This window comes from Rhineura floridana, chromosome 1 (assembly GCF_030035675.1).
Source record: "Rhineura floridana isolate rRhiFlo1 chromosome 1, rRhiFlo1.hap2, whole genome shotgun sequence".
NCBI lineage: Eukaryota > Metazoa > Chordata > Lepidosauria > Squamata > Rhineuridae > Rhineura > Rhineura floridana.
Genome location: NC_084480.1, coordinates 125865106 through 125884372, shown reverse-complemented (window position 1 = coordinate 125884372; position 19267 = coordinate 125865106). Strand labels below are relative to the sequence as shown.

Genomic DNA, 19267 nt, shown 5'->3' with positions numbered 1-19267 from the left:
TGAAATATGAACACACACACACAGAGAGACACATATTAAATATATATAATTTTGGCTTTCATTCCTTGCCAATAAGGTGGCATCTTCTTTCACATGCAGTCAAATTGACTTTCTCCTCCCAGAATAAAAGAACTGGCTCTCTTTTACATCTGGCAGCATCTTTTACTTCTTCCCAAGGTGGCATGTACAAATCTGTCTTTACATGTTGAAAGGATTCTTTATCGATTTTTGGGTTTATGAAATTCTGCTTCCTTCCTTAGGTAATCATGACTATGCATCAGCTAAAGATATAAATGTATTTGGCTTTAATTATGAGATCTCGTTAGGCATCTCACTCTAGGATCAGAAACTAGTGATTAAATTTCAATTCAGCATCTTTCTTCATCAGTCACAAAACAAGCCTGGTGATTATCCCATAGTAATTGTGAATAGTATGCCTTCATTATTACACCGCTAATTGTTTTCAGTTGAGGAGTTCAGGGAATTTTAGTTTTTAGACATAGTTCAACTAACTCTTTGAGATATGGTTATCTTCCCATTGTGCTTAGTGAAGCATATGCAGCCTCAGGATTATTTGAAAATACTTGAAATGTGGCTTGTTCTCTCATGGTGCACAACAGCACACATTTGCTATCTTAGAATAAATTAAAATTGTTATATTTTCCCTAGTACCACTCTAAAAGTATTTATTTGGGAAATTAATGACAGCAATACTTTTTTTCCCCTTTATAAAAGGCAGAATCGACTTTTCTTTTTCTTTTGCATTCCCTGTAGTGCCTGACTTTGCCCTAGGGATGAACTAATCAGTCTATTTCTGGTCCATTTAACTTTCATATGTGTTCATTCATCAGACCCATTCTCTTACTGCATTAATCTGCAGTTTGTTAAAAAAAAATTATCTGCATGGAAATTTGTATTTCAATACTTTTTTTTAAGTCTGCCATCCTATGATTCATAGGGCAGCAAGGGGGCACTGGATCCCTCAAATCTCTCTCCCCAAAGGCAAAGAGAAAGGGGTCCACCTTTAGAGAGGCAGGTCCAACCTCATATGCCTCCTCCATGAGGATATAGAAAGTTCTACAGCCAGTGCCCCTCCAATGTTGTAGAAGATGAAAAGGAGGCATTTCAGGAGGGGTATGTGATGGGAATGAATGAATGGGACATGAACTAAAAAAAAACAGTAAAGGAAAACAGAAAAAATACTCCCCCCCCCGGCTTAATCTCTCCAGGTATAGGAAAAGGCAGTACTTCCATCTTCAGTTCTCCCTTTCGCCTTTGGATTGTTCTGTAAAAGTGTACTGTATACTTATTTTCTGTCAAAATACTCATACTTTTCATATATGTTTATAGAGCTGAAAACAGCATTAGAACATGGGGGAAGTATGAAAACCGATAGATAGCTATGTTCCCCAGAAGTGTGGGTAAAGTTAGCTGGATCATATTGGAATTCTGCAAAGATCAAATTCCATATGCATCCGTACTTTGCTCCCCAGCTTGAACTACTTTGATTTACTCTGACTGCAGATACCTTTCAGTGATATACTCTGCTCTGGATTTTGCAGGCTTGCCACTAGTGAAGGGATGGGTCTTGTGCAGTAGCAGTCAGTGGGATGGCAAAGAAGGGGTGGCATTGCATGGGTAGCTTCCAAATGGCATCACTGCCACTTACTGAGAAGGAGTGGCGAGGTGTGGGGAACACAGTGCAATATGGGCACAGCCACAGAGCCAATCTGGTGCTCCTGCTGCCGCACTGCCACCACATCCACACCTCACCCCCTCTTCTTGGTAAGTGGTAGCAATGCTTGCCATTCAGAAGCCAGCCACATAATGCCACCCCACTCCACTGACTGCTATTGGTCTTGCCTTTTCAAGTGTGTTGGAGTGGAATGATTATCTTCTTTCACCTCCTGATTCTATAGCTACTGGAAAATTATGACAATTGTTTTGGAATGTTATGATGGCTACTCTTGCAACAGGGTTCAAGAGAGAGAAAACGATTTCATGTACAATCATCAGTGTCAGGGTCTCATCTTTCCTCAGCCCAAGCAATATGCACACAGCTTCCGTGTTGCTATGTCCCAGTCTTCCCTAACTTCCTGATCCCTCTTGGCTATTCAGTCTTAGCCATACCATCTTTGTTCACAGTAGGATCAGTGCTGCCAATTACATATTCAAGGCAGAAGCGTGCAAAATAGCCACTGCCCAGTGGAGGATAGAGCCATGTATTTACAGGTAATAGACAGATTCTGCTTTTTGTTGATAGAAAACAGGAGTACATGAATGCTTCTGGAGTCAAAAGTCCAGGATGGCACAGAAGGCATCAGGATCATGGACAGAGCACTGGAAAGATGGATACAGAACTAAGGGCTTATCTACATGGTGGTTTACTGTGTGTTTGCTGCTACTCACATCTCCTCTTAATTCTCATTGTTCACATGACATTACCAGCAAACAGAAGCTGCCACACAGCTTCCCCCTTGTAAATACATACTAACCAAATCCATTGATAATGTGAACAGTGGAGAAAAATATGTGTTCACTCCACTCCACTAGTGGTTGCAGACACTTTACTTTGATGTTTTTAGGTGGGTGTGTCAATCATTAGTTTTTTATACACCCTTTCAACACCCACTATTTCCTCCCTTCTTTCAGTTAGTTTCCTGTGGGTTGACAAGCAACTTCCAGTTGCTCTCGTCAGTTCTGCTGGCTTTTTTTATGTTGCTGCAAACAGCCACAGACTACTGGCAGTGTTCTACTGCTATTTTTCTACTGCTATTTACTGCAACAGACAGCCCTGCTTCTTGGCAGATGAATGGTGTCTTTATTTATTTTTTTAATTTTCCCCCTGAACTTGTGTGCAAAGGTGCTCAAATAAAGCTTTACATTTTCAGCTGTATCAACTCAAAATAAACTTGCCCAAGTAGTTTCTTTGTAATTGCCATGCTGGGTATCCAATTTAATATAGCTAAAGACAGGTGATTATCTGGTGGTGCATTAGGAGACTAGCTCTTCAGTCAGCTTGCTGGGGCACAAGTAGCTTTTGTGTAGATGAAAGTTGAAAAAGTATCAATATATAAGAACTCAAACCAGAAATAATAGCAGCAATACAAATAAGCTTAAAAGCCATGGATAATCTAGCACAGCATATTACAATTGCTATATTATTATTATTATTATTATTATTATTTAATTCATACCCCATACTTCCTCCCAGTAGAAACCCAGGGCAGCAAACAAAAGCACTAAAATCACTTTAAAACATAATAAAAACAGACTTTAAAATATATTAAAACAAAACATCTTTAAAAGTAATAAACGTTAAAACATCTTTAAAAAAAAACATTTAAAAACATATTAAAAAGCAATTCCAACACAGATGCAGACTGGAATAAGGTCTCTACTTAAAAGGCTTGTTGAAAGAGGAAGGTCTTCAGTAGGCACCAAAAAGATAACAGAGATTGCTAAAACAAGAATAAAATCAATTCATTTGCCCACAAAGACCATTGGCAAATCATACGAGGAATAGTAGGGGACAGTTTCAGAATTCTTTATCTAGATTGTTTACCCTAATTTTGGATCCTCCACCTATGGAGTGTAAATGGAGGGAGGTATGTTCTTTCTCCACCCCCCTGTTGCCCACCATTTCCCCCCCCAAGGTTTTTTTTAAAGGAATCTACTGCAGCCAGTAAAATAAACTGAGTATGCTCAGTTCCGTAGCAACCAGAGGGAATGGTGATTAGGAAACTGTGTGATTGATCCTTCATAGAGAAGGACTGGTGGTATGAACTGAAAAGTCCATGTTTGCAGCTAGCATTGAGCATTCACTGCAGATAGTACAAATAGAAAACGGAGGTAAAAATGGCATATTTAGTACAAAGTGTAGATAAGCCCTAAAAGACCAAGTAGGTAATTTCAGTTAAAGTTATAGCACTCCATCTCGGGGTCACACACGTTATCAAGACATATCTACAGTTATGCTGTGTCAGTGAAGTTATTCTGAGGGTCATAGGGGTTATTTTTTGGATAGTTACCTGTATGTGAAATTTTCTGTGAATGCCACCTTAACCTCGTTTAGCGCCTCTTTGGTTTTGTTTTTATATTCCTTGAAAAAAGACAGTAAAATAATTTAAAAGAAAGATAATGGAAATTGGTGCTGGGAAGTAGCAGTGGATGGTATGGAGGATCTGGAGGCAAGTGTTTCAGTGCAGGATTCCACCAAAATGTGTTTTCACTTGATTGCTTCGTATGATGGCCAAGAATAAGACTCATATCAAGGCCTCCTCTCACTTCTCCTTATCTGAAGAGGTATTTCCTGAACCTATGTCTGAATCCTATGTGACATCCTATAGCTTAAGGATGGATGAATAAATCTTTTTTTCTGATCTATGCTAGTTTTGCACATGGTAACCCATCATTCCATTCTGTTTCCACACTAACCAGCATTTTTTTTAAAAAAAACTGCATGAAAATCTGTTTAAATAATATTTAAACATTTATTTCTAAATATGTATTCTCAAAATATTTCTAAATTATTTTTCTCTCAAAATACGCATTTGAAAACATATTCTGATACTTTTTTGAGCTGAGACCTGCATCAGAACACTTGGGAACGACAACATCTAGTCCACAAGATGCAGATTGCATCAGTTTGCATGATAACTGGCAAAGATCAAATTCCTCCAGCGTCCCTACTTGAAGCTCAAATTGCAGTCTTCCCGTTCAGAGTGCAGAAGCTGTTAAAGGAAATAGTATGCGTGTATAACATGTCTGGTTCAATCCCTGCTGTCTCCAGTTAAAGTATTTAAGACCAGTTTATGCTACACCCCTGCCTGAGTCTCTGCGAAGCTGCTACTTGTTTGGGTTATCAGAAGCAAATTACATGGGATGTAAGATACATCACAAGAAGCAGAGATGCACTAAGTCACCATCCCTGTGCTATCAGTCTACACATCCTCTACCTCCCGGAGTCATCCCCTTTACACTTTTCCTCCTCTCAATCATCCCCAGAACCCAGGAAAGATCACCACACAGCGCATAAAAGTAGGTCTCAGGGCCATACTGCTGCCAAGGCATGCTTAGAAGGGATGAAAAAGAAGCAAAGCAAGAAGGTGGCTGCTATTCTAGGTCTTCTTTCAGACTCAGAGCTCTCCCCCTCCTCGGAAGAATGGGAGGTGGAAGAGCTCTCCAAGGAAGACGTGGAGGCCCAACCCCCTAAAGGTAGACTTTTCCAATCTGAATTCTTTCTGGCTCTAGTGTCCAAAGCCAGGCAGATCTTGGAACTTCCAGAGCAACAGATTAAGGTGGCCCCAACTTCCTTTTCCAAAGTTTCCAAGACCACTTTTCCGGATGGACAACAGAGGGTGGCCACGCTTTCCTTTCCAGACTCCTTTCAGGACTTACGGAAGTTGGAATAGGCTGCTTGCAACAAGCACAAGCCTACATACAAGCTGGACAACAAGCATTACTACTTCCCACAACAGGTGATGAAACTGAGGACTCCAGCAGGGGATTCCCTGCACTATCCTCCTCCACAGCTATCCCTGCGGAAGGGTAGAGGGGCTGAGGGATGTCTGCAACAAGCATTTCGAAGTGACTGTATACAGGGACTTTGAGGCTGAGGTGGCTACTTTCAGGGCCTCAACTGCAACTTCAGTCATGGCACATGCCAATGTGACATGGGTGCAAGAGCTTGCCAGCAGGGATATATATCAAAGCCTGTCATGGATGACCTGGCAAAACCTTCCATCACCACAGCATTCCAGACAGCAGCACAGAACACTATGCAATGTAATGCCAGAGCAATGGCCAGCACGGTATTGTGACACCATGTCTGGCTATGCAGTTAGGACACTGATTCCAGTTCTCAAAACTATCTGGTTAATTACCTGTTTGGTGGAAGCAAGCTGGGGAGCTATTGGAGAAGGTGCTGGTTGAGATGCAAGACAAACAGAAGGCACTTCCAGGCATGAAGAAAGATGAACACAAGTAGAAGCAGTCAGTCCTTTGGGTCCTCAACACGCTACCAGCAACAGTGTTTCTGGAGGATACAAGCCATGATGGAATAGGCCAGACAGATCGGGGGGGGGTGTCCTCTGCAAGCTCACAGCCCACATCTTCCTACTCTTCCAACTCCCAAGTTCCAAAAGCGATCTAAGAAGGCGCAGTCTGCATGATGCCAGGCCCCTGACTCCACAAAAAGCCATAGGGGACAGATTCCTGCACTCTGCACATGAACAAAGGACAACAGAAAAGTGGGTCCCTGAAACAGTTTCCTCCATATATTCCTTGGAGTTTTCAAGGCAGCCAAGAGAAAAATTCAAAGCTATTCTGCGATCCAAGAAGCCAAACACTGGGCATACTGCAGTCATCTTCTTCCATACAAGCAATGGAACCTGTCCCACTCTGGGACCAGAAGCTCAGTGTGTATTCCATATTCTTTCTGGTCCTGAATAACAAGGATATCCGGGCCATCTTTGAGCTCAACTGGCTGAACAGGAGGATGGGTTAGAAATGGTTCAAGATGGAGACACTCAGGTCAGTCTCAGAGGTCATCATGGGATGACTAGATTATGTCCATAGACCTGTCAAAGGCCTACCTTCATATACTAATCAACAGGAAGTACAGGGGACATCTCAATTTCTGCTACAGACGCTGGCATTACCAATACAGGTGTTATGCCTCCATCAGATGAGTCCACAGAGGAGGATGAGGAGCAGGGGATTTGCACAGCAGACCAGAACAGGGAACAAGCAGACCCACCCCAGAAGTGGCTCCAGAACCCTGAAGATGTTCAGGATACAGCTGAGGCCACTCAGTCAGATTCAGGGAGTGAACAGGTGGCCCCTCCACTCCCCGAAGAGCGAAGATGCCTGTGAGTAGCAGAGCAATGCAGGCGTTCTGACCATTTAAGGCTACAAGCTCCTGGGAGTCGGAGGGCTGATTGCTAGCACCTGAACCAGGGAGGGGAGCTTAAAAGGCAGTGAGATGCCCTTTGCCGGAAGCAGCATCAAGACGCCACATCAGACCCTTGCCAGCCGTGCCTTGAACCGCGGATTGCCCTCAGTAGAATATCAGACCTTGCTTTGTTCACTGACTTTACCTTTTGGAAGGTGACCTAGTATGTTCACTGAGACCCCTTGATCCTCTCCCGTTGCTGATCTGCTTTACAACCAAGCCCCTGCATAGGCAGCTGCCAGCTAATTGTTTTATAGCACCATGTATCACCTCAGTGCAGCTGGCAGAGACTGACAACCTCACCTCCATCCCCAGGATCTTCACCAAGGTCATAGTGGCCCTGGTTGCTCATTTGAGGACCCTGGGGGTGGGGATGTGCCCTTATCTCAACAACATCTTAGTCCGGGTGCTGTCAAAAGAGAAGGGCAGGAAGAATATGGATATGAACTTGCCAATCCCTCCAAAGCTGCAAAGAGATCTGAGCTGGTAGCTGGCTCCCCAATGGTTACCGGAAGGCGTGACTTTGGAGGTTCCTATCAGAAGGATGGTCACCTTAGCTGGGGAGTATATCTGGACTCCCATTTGACACAGGGCATGTGTATCAACAATGAAATGCCTCAGAGCATCAATTGGCTAGAACTGCTAGTAGTGAGGCTGGCAGTGCTAAACTTTGTGCCTCATATTGAGGGTTGCCTTACCCTGGTATGAACAGACATGTCTGCCCAAGTGTGCTGGAACCACTGGGGGGGGGGGACACATAATCAAAGAGCCCCCATGAAAGAGGCACATCTTCTGTTCAGCTGGATGAAATGCCATCTTCTGCCCCTGAGAGCACAGCGAGTGGTGGAGGTGCTAAATGTGACAGCAGATTGGCTCAGCAGGAGAGTAATCTTGGACATGGAATGGCAGTTGTGCCCCCAAGTCTTCTAGCAGATATCCAGAGAGTTTAGACACCCAATATTGGACCTGTTCATGACACAGAACAATGCCCAGGTAGCCAACCTCTGTTCCGGATACAGTAGGGCCCCGCATATACGGTGGGTTCCGTTCCGGACCCCCGCCGTAAAGCGGAAAATGCTGTAAAGCAGAACCCCATTAACTTTAATGGGCTGCGTCGCGTGAAAATGACGCGAAAACGGCACAAAACATCGCAAAAGGGGGAAAAAACTTTAAAATTGAAAATGAAAGGTGCTGCATCAGCGGAACGCCTTAAAGCGGAACGCCGTAAAGCAGGGCCGTACTGTATGAATCTCCAGGAGCCCAGGGTACGGGTGCTCTGGTGACAGATTGGCCACAGGGTATGCTCTATGGCTGCTAGCCCTTCAACCTACTCCTACAGGTGATCAGGGGGTGAGCTGAAGTGATCCTAGTGCTTCTACATCTTTTTAAGGCAAGGGGGGGTCTGCTGATTCAGGGACCTGTCCCTCATCAATGGCTGGAGCTCTTCCATCTGACAGTATGGAGGCTGAGCAGCTTTGGTTGAGAGAGTAGGGATTCTTGGGGTTCTGGACACACTTTTGTCTTCCTGTAAGGCATCTACAAACAGGGCTTACAGCTCCAAATGAAAAGTGTTCTTGACTTGGTGTCAGGCTGTGTGTGTGTGGGGGGGGTGGAACTTTCTGCCAAAGACATGTCTGACATTCTTGATTCCAACATTCACGGTTAAATAAGGGCCTGAGGACTAACATCATCAGGTGTCAGGCCACAGTGTTAAGCAGTGTGCTGGGCTGTAAAGAGGATTTTTCATTGTTAGCTCATCTTCTATTCTGGTGATTTTGTAAGGAGGTAGGGCAGCAGAATCCTCCAATTGTTCACTGTTTTCTTATGTGGAACCTGAAGTGGGTGTTGTCCGCTCTTATGGTCCTCCCTTTGAACTGTGGTCCACTTGTGAATTGAACTTTTTCACTATCAAGACTGTTTTTCTGGTTGCTGTTACATCAGCCTCTCGTGTCTCTGAGACTGAGGCCTTGTCTTCGGACAGCCAACTATGCATTTTTTCACCAGAACAAGGTCATTCCTCATCTGGACCCTTCATTTGTCCCCCAAATTAATTCATTTTTTCACAGGTCACAAGAGATGGTCCTTTTGTCCTTTTCCCCAAATCTTACAACCCCTAAGAAAAAGTGATGGCACACTCTAGATGTCCACAGGGCACTTCATTTTTATTTGGATAGAACTTCTGCCTTCTGGAAGTTGGAGACCTTATTTGTTTCATTTGGGGGAGTGTCACATGGGCGGAAGTTTTCCTCTTCTTCCATCTCGTATTGGCTCAAGGAAGCGATAGTTCTGGCCAAACAGACACTGGGGAAAATTCCTCGAGGGGAGTGTTCTCCACTCATTCTGTTTGGAAGGCTTCCACAGTGGCTGTGTTTAAAGGCAGTTTCCCTATTCCATACATTTGCAAAGTGCCACCTGGGTGTTGTTGCATACTTTTTCTACACACTAAAAATTGATTCCTGGGTGTCTGCTGATGCAGCACTTGGGTGGAAGGTTCTGCAAAGAGTAGTTAACGCATCATCCTCTGTCTGGAATCCCACCCAGGAAGTTGATGCTCTGTTACATCCCAGCATCATGACTGCCCTCCAGGGGAACTATGGGGAAAAACAGAAATTCTTACCGTGAATTTGGGGTTCCTGAAAAGCAGTCCCTCACCTCTTCATTCCAGACTTCTGGGGTGTGTCAGGTTTATTGGCTTTTACCAGCATTGTACACATGGGGAGGTAGCTAGGGTGTCCCGGAGATTTCCTGGTATACTCCTTTCTGTTGTTCCTAACACTCATAAGTGTTAATGTTTTTCACTGTTAGTTTGTTGTTCATGAAATGTTACTTTTTAAAAATCTACTCTTAATTCTGTCAGGGTGGCAGGTATCCTGCTACATTGGTGGAGTCTCAGGAGGGGGTTGAGGGATTGTCCTTGCTCTGCCATCCAGTAAATGACCCTCCTTCTGGGTGAGGTCATCAGACCCTGCCTAAACAGCCAGAGGGGAGGATCATCCTAGTGTCATGGCTGCCCTCCAGGAACCCCGGGAATAGAAATTCACAGTAAAAAATTCTGTTTCTCGAAAGAGTGAACATAAAGCAGCCCCCGTCACCTCAGCTTGAAAGCAGTGTTGCTAAGCAATTGCAACCCTCCCTAATCACCTGCTAGTTGACCCTGAGGTGGGTGGACAAGTGTGTTACAATAGTTAACTTTTTTCAAAATAGCTGTAGGGTCAGGCCGAAGCATGACTAAATCAAGCCCCCAGATGGATGAGAAAGGTAGAAAACAGAAGCCTTGAACTCTAATCCAACCGACGATAATGTACATCTAATGTCCATGAAATCAATGTGATTATGTAACTGAGTGCAGGATGGCAACATCATTGTCTAATAAGGAGCAGTTTCATCCACCTGAAGAGATGGCTTCCAAGGTGGAAAAGAGACTAGGTGAATTCTCTGAGAAAAATAATGCACTCACAGAAATCCTGAAGAACTTCAAAGACACTCTGCCGTCAGACCTGGGAACGGAATGGGTGGGAGAACCCATCTTTAACCACTTCAAAAGGTGGAGCAGAGAGAGAGAGAGAGAGAGAGAGAGAGAACAGTAAATATAGGATTATACAGAGGCAGGGGTTTCTAGAGATGTCCCCAAAGCCGTAGCTTTGGATTCAGAACAGAGAGTAAGCCAAGCCTCTATCTCTTCCCAGTCCAGTTCAAGATGTGATTCACCTCTGCTCTGTTGTTTTTTAACTTTCACCGATAACATCAACTCCAGCCAGGGGAAGAGGGGAAGGCCTGTCTTCTTTTGCCTGCTTTCTGGAAGCATTTTGTTTTAAGATGTTTTTAAATATGTTTTCTTTTAATATGTTTCGCTTTAAGATGTTTTAAAGTGCTTTTATTGCTTTTGTTTGTCACTCTGGGCTCCTTGTGGGAGGAAGAGCGGGATATAAATGTAATAAATAAATAATAAAATAATTTAACAGCAATACCAGTTTTCTGAATATAACCAGGCAATGGAAACGTTCTTTTCTATTATTTAGATTTTGGGAATATTATTATTATTATTATTATTATTTTTACCCCACCCTTTTTCCAAAACTGGAACTCACGGCAGCTTCCAGATAAAAGCACACATATAATTTAAAACATACAAAAGTCTAGATTAAAGTCAAATTAAACAATTTACAGTATTAAAACCATTCATACATACAGTTAAAATAATTCAAACTCAGTTTAAAATAATACAGTTAGGCAACAGCAATGCAGCACCCTTCAAGCCCTGTCCTTAACAGCTTTCAGTTCCAAAGGCTTGTTGGAATAAAAAAGTCTTTGCTTGCCGATGGAAGGACTGCAAGGAGGGGGCCATTCTTGCTTCCCTAGGAAGGAGTTCCAAAGCTTCAGGGCAGCCACCGAAAAGGCCCTATCTCGCGTCCCCACTAGTAGTGCTTGTGAGGACGTAGGTATCGAGAGAAGGGCCTCTCCTGAGGATCTCAGGGCCCAGACAGGCTCATATAGGGAGATACGGTCTGACAGATAGCCTGGACCTTAGGAATGTTCTTAACCTGTCACTTTATTTTCAGAGAGAGCTTTATGCATTCCTAGAAACTGACATTGCACATTTCAGACACTTTTTCGTGGGAATTAATATGCAATGTTTGCAGTTATATCTGCATCACAGTTATGTATCACTTGCATATCATTACCCACAATTGGCTTAATTATTTTTAATACTGTTGTTATTAAATTACTTGAGTAGTGCGTAGCAAATTGTGCAATGTGTTCTTCATTCAAAACCATAGACATCCTAAGCAATATAAAGTGCAAATATGAACCATTGCTACACATAACTGGTTTAATTGCTGAAGAAGGTGTGTCCTGTCACTGTCTTCTTTCCCAATAACATGATATTATTCCCAAACTGCCTTTCAGTTTGGGGTGCTTATCTTACACACAAATGCAGACATCAGATAAGAAGCAGAAATGTAGTGTAGTCTGTTTATAGTAGAGTCGGCTAATCTGTGGCCCTTTACAGATATTGGTGGGCTACAGTAACTCACATCATCCCTGACCATTGGCCATGCTGGCTAGGGCTGAGGGAAGGTGGAATCCAACAACATCTGGAGGTCTGCAGGTTCCCCTTCCCTGCTTTATAGATACTTCTGCAGTTCTCCAGTTCCCAGCAGTCTCTGGAAGAGATGTAGGAAGAAGGGAGTTAGCCAGGGGATTAAGAAATAACTAGAGATTAGAAGAACTGTTAACTGAATAAAGAAATTAAAACAACTCAATCTGAAGAGATTTTAATGTTATACAAATTTCAGAGAGACACAACAGGAAATAAAATTCATTCTATGCTTGATCTTCTTAGGGAAAGAGCTTGTTTGGATCTAAAAGCATAGCAGAAATTAATCTCTGTCATTGCTCAACAGATAAATACCTCATTTCTGGACAGATTCTGAATGCTTGCATTATGCATACACTTTTATGTTGTGGCTAAAAAGTCAGTCAGAGAGATCCTGATATTTTTTTTTAAGAGTAAATGGTACTACTTTTTTGTAGAGGTTTTAAGAGACTGGAGAAGTTTTTTTTTAAAAAAAACTTCAAGCAATGGGTTTTCCTACTGAGATTTTTTTAATGAGAAGCACAGAAAACAAATAACTTGGACGAACATTATAATGAGTGTAACAAAACAGTTTAACATACTTAATATGCACCAATAGGTTCTTTGTGTAGTTTGCAATGTAATAAAATGAACAGGCTTAGTAACCGGATAGCAACAGAGTATTCTGTCTTGAGTTATGTTCATGTCTAGGTTGCCCAGGGAATGAGTTCTTTGTGGATGATAATGATAAATATTTGTATGGTGATCTCATGTGTTCAAAGTGCTTCATGTGCATTATCTACTTGTAATTCTTACCACAATCATGTGGGGTAAATCCTTATTATTATCCCCATACTGCAGATGAGGGGAATGAGGCTGAGTGAGAGTGGTTTGCCCAAGGCTACGGATTGACTTTATAGTAGACATGGGATGAGAACCAGAAACTTCCCCATTTGCATCTCTTAAAAAGGTAAAGGTGTCCCCGCACTGTACTAATGGCCTGTCAAAGCTTTTCTGTTGCAAAAGTTGTTCTTGCCTTGTCCTCTGGAATACAACAACAGTGCTGAGCTGGGTGGGCCAAGGAAGAGACCACATTCACACCAGACATTTATGCCACTTTTATTCCACTTCAAACAGTCGTGGCTTCCCCCAAAGAATCCTGGGAAGGATAGTTTGTTACAGCTGCTGAGAGTTGTTAAAAAGGTAAAGGTGTCCCCGCACTTATAGTGCAAATCGTTTCCAACTCTTAGGGTGACGTTTTGTGACGTTTACTAGGCAGACCGTATATATGGGGTGGGATTGCCAGTTCCTTCCCTGGCCTTTCTTTACCCCCCAGCATATGCTGGGTACTCATTTTACCGACCACGGATAGATGGAAGGCTGAGTGGACCTCGACCCCTTTTATAAGAGATTCAACTTCCTCCTTCCGTTGGAATCGAACTCCGGCCGTGAGCAGAGCTTCGACTGCGTTACCGCCACTTACCACTCTGCGCCACGGAGGGTCCTTGAGAGTTGTTAGGAGACTCCTATTCTCCTCACAAAGCTACCATTGCCAGAGTGTTTTAACAGCCAGTCCCTCTTCTCTGGAAATTGTAGTTCTGTGAGGGGCATAGGGGTTACCTAGAAACTCTCAGTACCCTTCACAAACTACCCTTCCCATGATTCTTTGGGGAAGCCATGACTGCGTAATGCTGAACAATAGTGAAATAAATGTATAGTGTGAATGTGGGCAGAGTCTTGACTGACCTGATGTATACTTTGGCTTTGAAAACTGCTGTTCCAGAAGCCATCCTTCGAGCTGGATGGGGGGAAACTGGCCATGCAGAAGTTGATTATTTCTAGTATGTAAAGTTATTCGCATTTCCAAAGAAAAATATAATATCTTGTTAGGGACCAAGATAATCTGTCGGGGATGGCTGCAACATCTGGAATTCCTTATCCATGTAGACCAGCAGTGGGGAATTTCCTAATCCTGAGGGCAACATTCCGTTGTGAGGAAATTTACAGGGGCCAGTTGCCAATGGTGGGTGCAGGCCAGAGGCAAAAGTGGGTAGAATGATGGATGTGACTCCTACACATACTACATTTATTTTCAAGTTTATTAAAATTGGCTTTCCTAAGGCCAGGGTACGCGTATGGCTAGTCTCAGTTTTTGCTTCATTTAAAATCAAGAACTCAAGTATAGTGTGGTAACTTTCCCCCAGAGTTTCCATAACTGCCACTTCATCCATTAAGCCATCTCTATTGGTCAGAATCAAGTCAAAGATAGTTCCGTCCTCCACTTTCTGTAAGAGAAAGTTATCTTCAACACAAGTCAAGAATTTCTTGGAGGGGCCTGTTTGGCAGAATTTGTCTCCCAACAGATATCAGGGTAATTGAAGTCCCCCATTACTCATCATGCCTCCATGAAACATTGGCAATTTCATTTTCAAAAGTGTCATCCTCGTCTTCTCCTTGATTGGGTGGTTGGTAGTAGACTCAACCATCATGTTCCTTTTGTTCCTTGCCCCATTTATTTTAATGCAGATGCTTTCACTGTGGCTACCAAGCTCATCCTCCTGTATTTCTGTGCAGGGATATATATTTTTAACATTAATGTGTAGTATGTAGCGTGGATGGAGTTTGAGCCTTGGGCATGTTGGGCTAGCATAGAACTGGCAATAGGAACTTTGTCCCCCATAGTGGGTTCAGATAATCTCCCAACTGCTAGCTCCTATTGTGATCCTCAATTCTGGTGTTCTTGCCTGCCAATTCTTGGGTTGTTCCATTTCTCTATCCTGATTCTCCTAGATTTCTGTTTCCCTTGAGCCCTCTCTGGGCAACTCGTCAGTCTGCAGCTCAACTCACTTAAAAAAGCAACATTAAGATTGCAGTATTAAAACAACAACCACAGCCATGTCATAAAAAAAATTGTAATTAAAATGATAGTTCTGGTGAACCTCTCAGAATGCCTCCCCTTTTCAGTACACTGTTATCACAATATTGTTTTAAAAATATATTGCATAGAGAAGCCAATAGTTAAAAAAAAACCCACTAAAGACTGAGATGAAAGTTCACAAGTGAGAACTTTTGGATGGAATTGTGAAAGAATTTGGGGAGGGTATTTGGGGAACAATTTGAGAGGTGCAAAATCCAACAGGAGGTTTGGGGGGGTTATCATTTGGTGATACTGGCCCATCTTTTTATATATATATCTCCACCATTTCTAACAATGTTCAAATGGCTGGTGACACAACTTCATGGTCACAAATCTTGCCACATCACAGTATTACAGCAATTAAGACGAAATGAACCACGGTGATGCAGGCCAAATACTGATCTGGAGAAAGGGTTGGGGAAAGTTAGCATTTTCTAAAAAGAAAGAAGGCAGTATTAATTTCAGTTCTGGGTGTAAAGTGGAGCTTCTCATGCACACTTTATTTTTCCTTCTCCCGCACCACTGCATACAAGAATCATAAAAATTAAAGTGGAAAAGGAAGAGTAATCTTGAGCAGCAGTTGATGAATGCAAGGCTGTTCCGGACAGCAAACTCTCCAGTGTTTTGTCTGGTCTACTTATAAATGATTCAGACAGTGAGTAATCAACAGAAGTCCAGATTTTATATTCCCCTATGTCCCTAGTATGAGGAGTTTTAGCTCCATGCAATGATAGTGACTTGGTGAGTCATTTTTCTGTCATCCATTAAATCAGCATATATTTGGCAACAGTAGCCATTGGTTAACTACTGCCACAGCTACTAGTAAAGGAGAGGAAGTAAAACAACAGGTTGCTTGGAAAATATTACCTTGCTAGCTGCAAGGTATTTGCTTTTTGCACGACCAAAGAAGTCTCTGTATTCAGTAGCCTCTCTCAGTCAGATGGAAGACATTAGGCCATGGAGAATGGAATGTATTGACAGCAAAGACTCTAACGAGTAAGGGAAATTCATTTATTTCCTCTCGCTGAGCTCAAGTCTATCAGTGAGCTTATCAGCAAATATGAACTAGGATGTGTGTGCACATTCATCTTCATTTAGAAGACTTTCCTGTTAGGTTTTGAGGTAAGAAGATACTTCAGATCTCATACTAAGCCTTTTTGAAACATTTTTTCATTATTACATGCATTGAACTATTTGTGAATTCTAACACAATATCAGGATTATAATTTATGTGTTGTTTATTTTTCTTGCTCCAAGGGATGAACTAGAAGGGGTGACTGGGTGGTATGGCTCATGTCATTAATGGCTAAAATCCTCAAGGTGCTTAACTCTATCTCTGTTCTTTGGTTGGTTAGATAGACTTCAATGACTATATAGGCATCGGTCAAATAGATCTGAAGGAAATTATATGTAGCATGCAACCACGGTTAAGTGAAGCCAGGCATCCAATGTAACAGAATTGTTATGCAGAATGAAATGTTTTTATGTATGACATTTTTAGTAGAGAGGAGCATTCCACCATCCATGATTGGCTAAATATGTGAATGCTCTTCAAAAGGTTACACTGTTACAAACAAAACGCCTTAGCCCCTTTTAGGGGTCCTAATGGCTTGAGCTCGCTCCCAGTACTCACCCAATAGAGTTCAGAAACGAACGAAACAATGATGGAGAAGGAGTATCTTTATTGCTAACACGTGCACGTGGAGAAGAGGCCAGGCCAGTTCTGGCAAAACTATGCATTGCTGGCTTTTTTATCAGCTTTGTTATGTTAATTACATTAGCATCATTATCATCATAACTACATCACTTTCATTTTCCATACATCACTTTAACCATGCCCACTGGTACCTTCCCCTCTCTTCCTAGTTCCATATTTGGAGTTGTTATTCACAACTTGTTTTTCCCATTTCAACCTTGGATGTTTCACTCATATCTGATACCTTTTTCTACAAACACAGCTGCATATTGCAACAAAGCCTGATTTTCCCAGCTATAGCTATTTTGCAAACGTAGCTTTATACAAACAATGTCAATCAGCAATTTAGCATTTCTCTTTACACACACACAAGTAAATTAACTTGTCAGCAGATTAACACACAAGCAAATTAACTGTCAGAGGGATGCTACAATTCCCAAACCAAGCAATATCTATATTTAAGTAGACTTCAGTGTCACAATTCCCCAATATCTATATTTAAGTAGACTTCAGTGTCACAACACAAGAAAAATCTCTTTTTGTTTTTGCGGAAAGTGTAAGGGAGTGAGGTGGAGGGCACTGATCAGAAAGTTGGTTCCCATTCAGATGTACAACCAGAACTAGAAGTAGGGATTACAAGTGACATATGTGCACATATGCATTTTCCCCTCCACCCACTCCTCCCATGTGCACATTTTCCATTTTTCTTTCTGCTTGGGTTTGATATCATGTGGGATCATAACCGAACTGGGCAGGGGTGTAGTCATCCAGAGTCTCAGGGGGTCTTGGGGTCCCTATGTCTCCAGCATCCTATGAGTCAATCAGCATGAAAGGGGAGTGTGTTAGCTTCCTTGTCCTTTTCTGCTGATTGGAAGCAATCAGAGTGAAAGGAGCTGAGTCAGCCACTGAGAATACTCTTTTCAGTAGCTAACACTCTCCTCGTTCATGCTGATTGGCTCTTAGGGACATCTGTTATTGTGAGAGAAGGCATTAACAGGGATCTCATTCTCAACTCAGCAGCAAAAAAGGGGGGGCATGGCTGTGACTTTTGTGAAGGGACCCTGCACTTCTGAATTAGCCACTATGCTACTGGACCTGAGTTTTAAAAGGCAACACTCCAACACCCATTCTGATACAAGCTCACAGTATAATCAGGAGAATTTAGGATCATGCCCGTTTTTACTTTAACCAGGGCTCAGTGGTTTCAGATAACAATTAGCTCAGAAAGAGATAGGGCAGAATTTGTCATTTCATCTTCAGAACTCCTAGTTCCTTGTAAATATGAGACAGATTTCAAGAGATGTCTTTAGAGGGTGTAGTCTGGAGTACGCACAGAAGGGGAATTTGAATCAGAAACAGGTGATGTAATTGCACAGAACTGTGCACAGTCCTTAGGAAGGGACCTCAGGCTGGTGAGAACAAGGGACGGAGCCTTTTCTACAGTGGCCCCATGGCTATGGAACTCTTTACCCCCAAAATATTTGATTAGACCCCACATTGATACAGTTTTGGCAAGCTCTAAAAAGGTTTTTGTTCAGAATTGACTTTAATGAGGGGGTTTAATAAGTAGTAAGTAGCCTCTGTTTTTTTAACTGTTTTTTAACTGTTATGACTGGCACTTTATCAATGATATAGTGATCTGAAATGTTTTTACTGCTGTTACTATGACTGCAATTCTGTTGTTTATATTTTATATGGTTTTGAAATGTTTTGAATGCTGTAAGAGACCATTGGAAGAGACAGTTTTTTGAGTTGTAGTTAATACTTATTAATAAATAAATAAAATGAATGGACTCTCATAATTTTCTTCCCAGAGTAATCAGTTTCATCCAGTTTCTTCAGGGAAAAGAAAGTCTCCCAACCATTTCTCAGGGGTGGGCCTCATCATTAGCCTGACAGTAGCACAGGTTTTTTTTTTCTTTTTAATTAAGATTTGTGGCAGGAGGAGGCTGCTGCTGCAACAGCAGCATTTTTCTTGGCAGCCTGGCTACCTGTAACAGAAAGACACACTCACATTGTTCTTGTGACAGAACAAGCTGAGGGATGTTTCCTTCTTAAATCAATTACTATTAAAGCCACACTAATGCTCCTAAATCTGGGCATGTGAAATCCAAATCATAGAGAGAAGATGGCAAGCGTGTTAGGGTGCCTCTAACGCTCCTTAAAAGTTTGAGTATGGTTAGGCAAGTCAGTGAGGCGGATCTTGTGTTAGTGAAATATTTAGTAACTTCCAGAGTTCTAATTCAAATCTTGTATTAGAGGATGCAAGATAGAGTAGACGACAGAAATAATAAGTTGCCTTAAAAATAAAATAAACATTCATTTCTACCTCATCTTAGACTGTTTCCACCTAAAGAAGGCTATAGTCTCCAATGAAGATTCATTAACTTACAAGCAGAATATCTTTAGCTTGTTTGCAACCAGCATGGGACTGAGAAATCTTCAGAGACAAAGAATATCTAAAACCACCCTATTTTTATAGTGTTTTCAAAGGGGAACAGATATCCAATCAAAAGGAAGCAAAAAAGGTATGTGTGGTGTCTGCCCTTGGAAAGAGATGGGTGCTTAGCATTCCTAAAGATCAGGGAAGGATCACATCATTCCTGAGAATTAGGGAAGGAA

At 42.1% G+C, this 19267-nt stretch overlaps 1 protein-coding gene across 16 annotated transcripts in view; it reads left to right on the top strand.

The window, feature by feature from the left end:
• Nucleotides 1-19267, top strand: part of LINGO2 (leucine rich repeat and Ig domain containing 2) — a 982977-nt gene that overhangs the window by 685211 nt on the left and 278499 nt on the right. The gene's annotated exons all lie outside the window — the stretch shown is intronic.